Raw genomic sequence first — 7,074 nt, forward strand, 5'->3', positions numbered from 1 at the left:
GAAAGTGGTCTTTTCGTGTAGCCTCATTGAGTTTTCTGTAGTCTATGCACATCCGCCATCCTGTGACAGTCCTTGTGGGTATGAGCTCGTTTTTCTCATTGGTAACCACAGTGATTCCTCCCTTCTTGGGCACAACATGTATGGGGCTAACCCAAGGGTTGTCCGAAATTGGGTATATGACCCCTCCTTGCTAAAGCTTCATAACCTCTTTCTGTACCACTTCCTTCATGATTGGGTTCAGCCTTCTTTGGGATTGAATGGATGGCTTGGCATCATCTTCCAACAGTATTTTATGCATGTATATGGCTGAACTGATTCCCTTCAGGTCAGCAAGGGTCCATCCAATGGCATCCTTATGCTCCCGCAGCACCTTGAGTAGCTCGTCCTCTTGATCTTGACTGAGGGATGAATTTATGATCACTGGGTAGTTTTCATTTTCTCCTAGATATGCATATTTGAGAGTGGGTGGCAGTGCTTTGAGTTCAAGTTTGGGTGCTTCTGACTTTTCGTTCCCTTCCTTTGGTCCATCTGGTATATGTATTTCTGCTGTGGCTACCTCTTCACTTGATTCAGATTCTTCCTCCACCAATCTCTCGTCCTCTTCAGGTTCTTCTTCTTCAAAATTCTCCTGCACTTCATCCTCAAGTGCATCTAACCTCATGCATTCCCCCAATTGTTCTGGTGGATAACTCATGGCCTTGAACACATTGAATGTCATCTTTTCATTGTGTAATCTCAGTGTGAGGTCACCCTTCTGAACATCGATGACAGCTCCAGCAGTGGCCAAGAATGGCCTTCCCAGGATGATGGAGGTCTTGGCGTCCTCCTGCATGTCCAGCACCACAAAATCTGCTGGAAATATGAAATCTCCCACTTTTACTAGCAAATCCTCTACTATCCCGTGAGGGAATTTGAACGATTGGTCTGCCAGTTGTAGGGCCATTTTTGTTGGTTTAGCCTCCTCAATTTTCATCTTTCTCATCATAGCTACTGACATCAAATTGATGCTGGCCCCTAAGTCACAAAGAGCCTTCTCTACTGTGATTTCTCCTATAATACAAGGGATCTGAAAACTCCCAGGATCCTTCAGTTTCTGAGGTAGTTTATGCTGAATGATAGCACTGCACTCTTCAGTTAGTATCACAGTCTCATTGTTCTTCTAGCTTCTCTTCTTAGTCATTAGCTCCTTCAAAAACTTGGCATAGAGTGGCATTTGTTCTATGGCTTCAGCAAAAGGTATGTTGATTTGTAGCTTCTTGAAGATTTCCAAAAATCTCAAGAACTGGTTGTCATCTTCCTTTTTCTACAATAGCTGGGGATATGGAGCTCTTGAGATGTTCAGTTGGGGTATCCCTTTTTCTTTCTGCAGACTTGGCGTGGGAGGTTGAACTCCATCTTGCTCTTCTCCCTTTTCATTTGAGCCTTCTTCTTGTTCAAAGATCCTCCAGATGAATGGTCTACGGCCTTCTTTGACTCATAAGAGAGACCTTCATAGAAAATGTGCAGCTGCACCCATTCGTTGAACATGTCAGGTGGACACCTCCTTGTTAAGTCCTTGAACCTCTCCCATGATTCATATAGAGTCTCACCATCTTGTTGCCTGAAAGTTTGGACCTCAGCTCTCAACCTATTGATTCGTTGAGGAGGGTAAAATCTTGCTAAGAATTTGTTCACCACGTCTTCCTAAGTTGTCAAGCTTTCCCTTGGGAAAGATTCCAACCATTTAGCTGCCTTGTCCTTGAGTGAGAATGGAAATAAGAGCAGTCTATAGGCGTCAGGATGAACACCATTAGACTTCACTGTGTCACATATTCTCAGGAAGGTGGTTAAATGTTGATTGGGGTCTTCTTGAACACTTCCTCCAAACGAACAGTTGTTCTGAACAAGGGTGATGAGTTGTGGTTTAAGTTCAAAGTTGTTGGCATGGATTGTTGGCTTTTGGATGCTACTTCCATAATTGCCTGGGTTTGGATTGATGTAAGAGCCCAAAACTCTTCTATCCTCCCCAGCATGATTTGCTCTACCTCCTCCCCCATGGTTGTGATCTTCTTCTTCATGATGGTTTTTCATGTTGTCTTCTATGTTTGTTTCAAAGAATTCCTCTTCTTCCTCAGCACCAACCACTTTCTTTCCTCTTGCCTCCCTCCTTAATCTAAGGAAGGTCCTCTCAGGTTCAGAATCGAAGGAAATTGAAGCCCCGCTTCTTCTCCCTGTCATACAACCATCAAGTGCAAGCAAGAAAAGATAGGTGTAGAAAGTATTTGTGTCAGAATTACTGTTAGTTGTGGGTGATGCAATATATCAAACAGTTAGTGGGTTAGCAAAAAGAATTGAAAATAACAAAGAAGAACAAAAGAGTAGACGGGGAAGGGAAGAAGTTTAACTAAAACAAAAAGTAAATCTCTCAAACAGAAAATGAAATTCACAAAATAAAAATGCTCAATCTAGTGATCTTCCAATTTAATCATTGTTGATGCACAATCAAACCCCGGCAACGGCGCCATAAACTTGATGTACGGAAAACTTGTCTCACAACAAATCTCCCTTCGGCAAGTGTACCGAATTTGTCGTCAAGTAAAAACTCACAATAGAGTGAGGTCGAATCCCACAGGGATTGATTGATCAAGCAACTTTAATTAGAAGAATGTTCTAGTTGAGCGAAACCAGAATTTTGGTTGAGAGTTGCAGAAAATAAAATGGCGGGAATGTAAATAACAGAAAAGTAAATGCTATGATTAAAGGACTGGAAGTAAATGACTAAAAATAAATTGCAGAATTGTAAACGGGAATGGGGAATTTGCTCATAAAAGTAAATGGCAGAAATTAAAGAGAATGTGTAAGATCAGAGATGGGGAGTTCATTGGGCCTAGGAGATGTTGCAATTCTCCGGATCAAGTTCATTTTCATCTCTTCCTCAATCAATGCACTCATTGATCTCCTTGGCAATCTTAAGTGATTGAATTACAATTTCTTGCAATTCAATCTCTCAAATCTTGATCAATAGCCAATTCCTTGGTCAATTGCTCATGAGAAGAGATGAAGTATGGTCACTGATTATACCACATGCATTTCCCAAATCAAGTATTGAGAGGGTTATAGTCACATACCCATCCAAACCCAATTTGGTCCAGCATGAGAAAGTATTTCTAGCTTGATCTCTTCATTCCTCTTTCAAGGTTCAAAAGAGATCCAAGTTTGAATAGCTTCTCTTCCAAGATAACTACTCAATTGGATGAAGATCGAAAGCTTTCAAGTAAAATCAAGAGAAAAGATAGAAGAAGAATAATGAAAATTAGTATTGATCCATTAAATTACAACAGAGCTTCCTAACCCAATGAAAGGGGTTTAGTTGTTCATAGCTCTAGAAAATGAAAACAAAGATGGAGAATACATCATAAAACTAGAAAATGCAGAGAAAGTAAAATACAGAGAATAGTTCTCCTCTTCCAGCCTCCTCCAAAACTCCCTTTTACAATTCAAAGCTACTCCTATATATACTACTCTTCTCAGCTTCTAATTTGTTCTTCAAGTCTTGGGCCTTTGGATCTTGAGTTTGAAGCAGTTCTTTTCTTCATTTGGGCTTGGCTTTACTTGCAGAGCGAAAGTGTTAAGTGGGCAGAGACTTTAGCTCAGGGCGTAAGGGGTGTTAATCATTTAGTGAAAGTATAAGTTCGGGAACGTTAGTGACACTTAACATTTTCACTAACGTTCCAATGTACCCCTTTGCCTCACGTTAGATCCCACGTTAACTAGGTTAATGTGGCTTCTAACGTGGCCTTGCCAACCTTCGAGAACGTTAGTGACACTCAACATTGTCACTAACGTTCTAGTGTGCCCCTTTTTGCTTCACGTTAAAGCCCACGTTAACTAGGTTAACGTGGCTTCTAACGTGGCCTTGCCAACCTTCGAGAACGTTAGTGACACTCAACATTGTCACTAACGTTCCAATGTGCCCCTAGATCTCACGTTAAAGTCCACTTCTAACGTGGCCATTCTTAGCCATCCCAACGTTAGTGACAATGTTGAGTGTCACTAACGTTGGCTCATCATTCATTTCTCATCGTTAGCTTCCACGTTAACCTAGTTAACGTGGAAGCTAACGTGGCTCCTTGGGGGGTTGTGTGGTTGCTTCCAACGTTAGTGACAATGTTGAGTGTCACTAACGTTGTCGACAACTCTCACTTCTTACATTAGCTCTCACGTTAACCAAGTTAACGTGGGAGTTAACGTGGTGTGTTGCATCCTTAGGCTAACGTTAGTGACAATTTTGAATGTCACTAATGTTGGCTTCTCTTCCCCCTTTAACGTTAGAGGCCATGTTAACTAGGTTAACGTGGGCTCTAACGTGGCCACTCATGAGTGTTTGCCAACGTTAGTGACAATGTTAAGTGTCACTAACGTTGGCTCAACTTCTCTTTTCCACGTTAGAGTTCACGTTAACTTAGTTAACGTGACTCTTAACGTGGGCAATGATGGCTTTGAGAGTGTCATTGGCAATCACTTTTCTCATTTAACCTTGCAAGTTACCTCCCTTTCCTTGCTTCCTTTGGTCCTGAAATCAAGCAACAGAGTGCATCAAAGTTCTAGTCCAAGTCATGGGTAATGCAGCATACAATTTGTCACTAAATTCATGCAAAATCCTCATGAAATAATGTAAAATGCACAATGTATGCTTGAATCAAGGTGTAGGTAAATATCTACCCAAAACTAGCTTATTTCCTAAAGAAATGCATGAAACTACCCTAAAAACAGTAAAGAAAAGGTCAGTGAAACTGGCCAAGATGCCCTGGCATCAGAAGTGTTAGTGTATTTATAGTGGTGAACCCATAACCACCGTTGGTGTAGTTCCGTTATTTATGGTGGATAACCGTTCCTTTATCTTAGGGAGGTTGAGATATGGCTCCAGGAAGTGGGTAGAGAGATTTTAGGGCAGTTACTCATTTGAATGGGTGTTTATCTGCCAGCTAATCTTTGTCCCGACTTCTTTAGAGCAAGTCGTGGTAGGGACTGACTTCGTAGGGCGAAGGTCGGTGTAGGGCGAGGCTCAATCCTTTGGATTGGGCCTTTCGTTTGGACCTGGGCCTTATCATTGGGTCAGGGTATGAACAATATATATATATATATATATATATATATATATATATATATATATATATATATATATATATATATTGAGCAAATTTAGCACTTGATCTTTTAGGGGGAATAGGACTGCCAAGAAAGTGGTATAGTTTTGTCCTCAAAGTATAAATGTTGGTAGATCTCTGCCTCGATTAATGACGTTGTCAACTTTACCCACCAAAGATGTGAATGCAAACATGCTATTGTGTGTTCGAAGATTCTCACAAAAGTTCTTACTTCTATCATTATTGTTCCACATTAGACATTGAAGAATAGGAGGAGGTTCTTTTGGTTGAGGCAACTGAACCTGACCTCCTCTACAACATAGCGTGTACTTAGGAATAGTATCATTATAATATTTTCCAATTCTTTTATCGTACCAAAAGAGAGCATTACAAAATTTACACTCATAGATTCATTCACCATGGTTAATATATTCTGCAACATACACACATATCCAAATAGGAATCCAAGTTAAATTCTTGCTAATTTTTAATTCAATAATGAAGAACTATAAATACTACTTGTGAGATCAACCTTATTAAGAGTATATGTAAATCAACATTTAGTAACCTTAGTCTATTTCTACTAATTATTATAAGATCCAAATAAGTTATTGCAGTTTAACAATGGAAACCACATTACCTTCTGTATATACCGAATTGTTGCACTCTATCTCCTCGCCTAAGAATAAACATTAAAAAATTAGAGGATTAATTTATCATAATACAAAAAGTTTATAAGTGTCCGTACACTAAAAATGGAAATTAATTACCGATTCCGTCCAACAACATATCTATTACATTGACAACCCCATTATTTAATGTCTCATCAAATGTTAGCAAAAGATCTTTTACATTGAGTGATATACCAAATTTAAATACAAAATTTAGCCGATACATGTAACTAAAAGCCAATAATGTATGGTTCCATAATAGAAATGTCAACTATTTGAGAATTCCTATTGCTTAAATAATCACTAGTTTGAGAATGCATCGGGAAAATGTTCTTAGGATGTATCGGATTGTGAGCTATTATAGCAGTCAAAGTGCTCTGCATTGTCGATCCCACATCCAAATCATCCACTTTTTTTGAAACATAGTTCTGCATCTGATCTATAATGGAGAATAATACATAGTCAAAATAAATAAAATCTTCAATCTGATGCAAGGATACAAACTCTTTTCACTAAACATAGGGATTTATACTTATCGTGATGACCTTTACTTGTCCTGTTGCTACTCTGTACATTTTCATTGCTAAAATATAAGTCTCCAATCCTAGCTCTTTTGCATCTCAAATATATTAAACTTATAAATGACAAATAATAAGATTATTACACAAAAATCAAGTACCAAGTTCTAATAATTATGTAATAATAATTCTATGAATAAATGATGACTAACTGGTCGTTTGGAGAGCCTTCAGTCTTATTAATGGTTGATGTACAAATCTCTTCTGATGGGACACATTGACATCCCTTACCATCTTTTGAAACTTTGTGTTCTGGAATATAATTTTCATATATCTTTTTTGTGCTCTCGACATTTGATATTGCAGATGAAACTAAATATGTGTCATAAGTAACTTGATTTTCGAAATTGTTGAACTTATGAAAAAACTAACACCAGAATGAAATTCCATAAGTCTTGCTCAGATTATTTCATTGATATTAATCATCTAACTTATTCCAATAAACCAAGTATATATGTCACTATGTTCCAAGGATTTTGATTAAAAACATTCATGGCAGCATTCAAAAAAGTACTCCTTATCGTATTCAAAACACTTGAATTTACGTATAGTAAGCTGAAAATAATCAATTACCGTGATTGTCTTGTTTAGATGAAGAGTTTGAACTAAAAATCATAGGTCTAATCATGAGAGAAGAGCTTATATCTTTCAAAGTTGGCCGTTTAGGAGCTCCTGATAGATAAGATTAAGGATACAAAA

The 7,074-nt window shown here is 38.4% G+C and overlaps 1 non-coding gene across 1 annotated transcript; it reads left to right on the forward strand.

Moving 5' to 3' along the window:
* The first annotated feature begins 1,525 nt into the window (after positions 1–1,525).
* Positions 1,526–1,629, forward strand: LOC148563972 (small nucleolar RNA R71). The gene has a single exon (XR_015885621.1). It is a non-coding gene; the product is annotated as a small nucleolar RNA R71 (small nucleolar RNA).
* Positions 1,630–7,074: the final 5,445 nt, after the last annotated feature.

This window comes from Arachis ipaensis, chromosome B5 (genome assembly GCF_059453495.1).
Source record: "Arachis ipaensis isolate K30076 ecotype BB chromosome B5, ASM5945349v1, whole genome shotgun sequence".
NCBI lineage: Eukaryota > Viridiplantae > Streptophyta > Magnoliopsida > Fabales > Fabaceae > Arachis > Arachis ipaensis.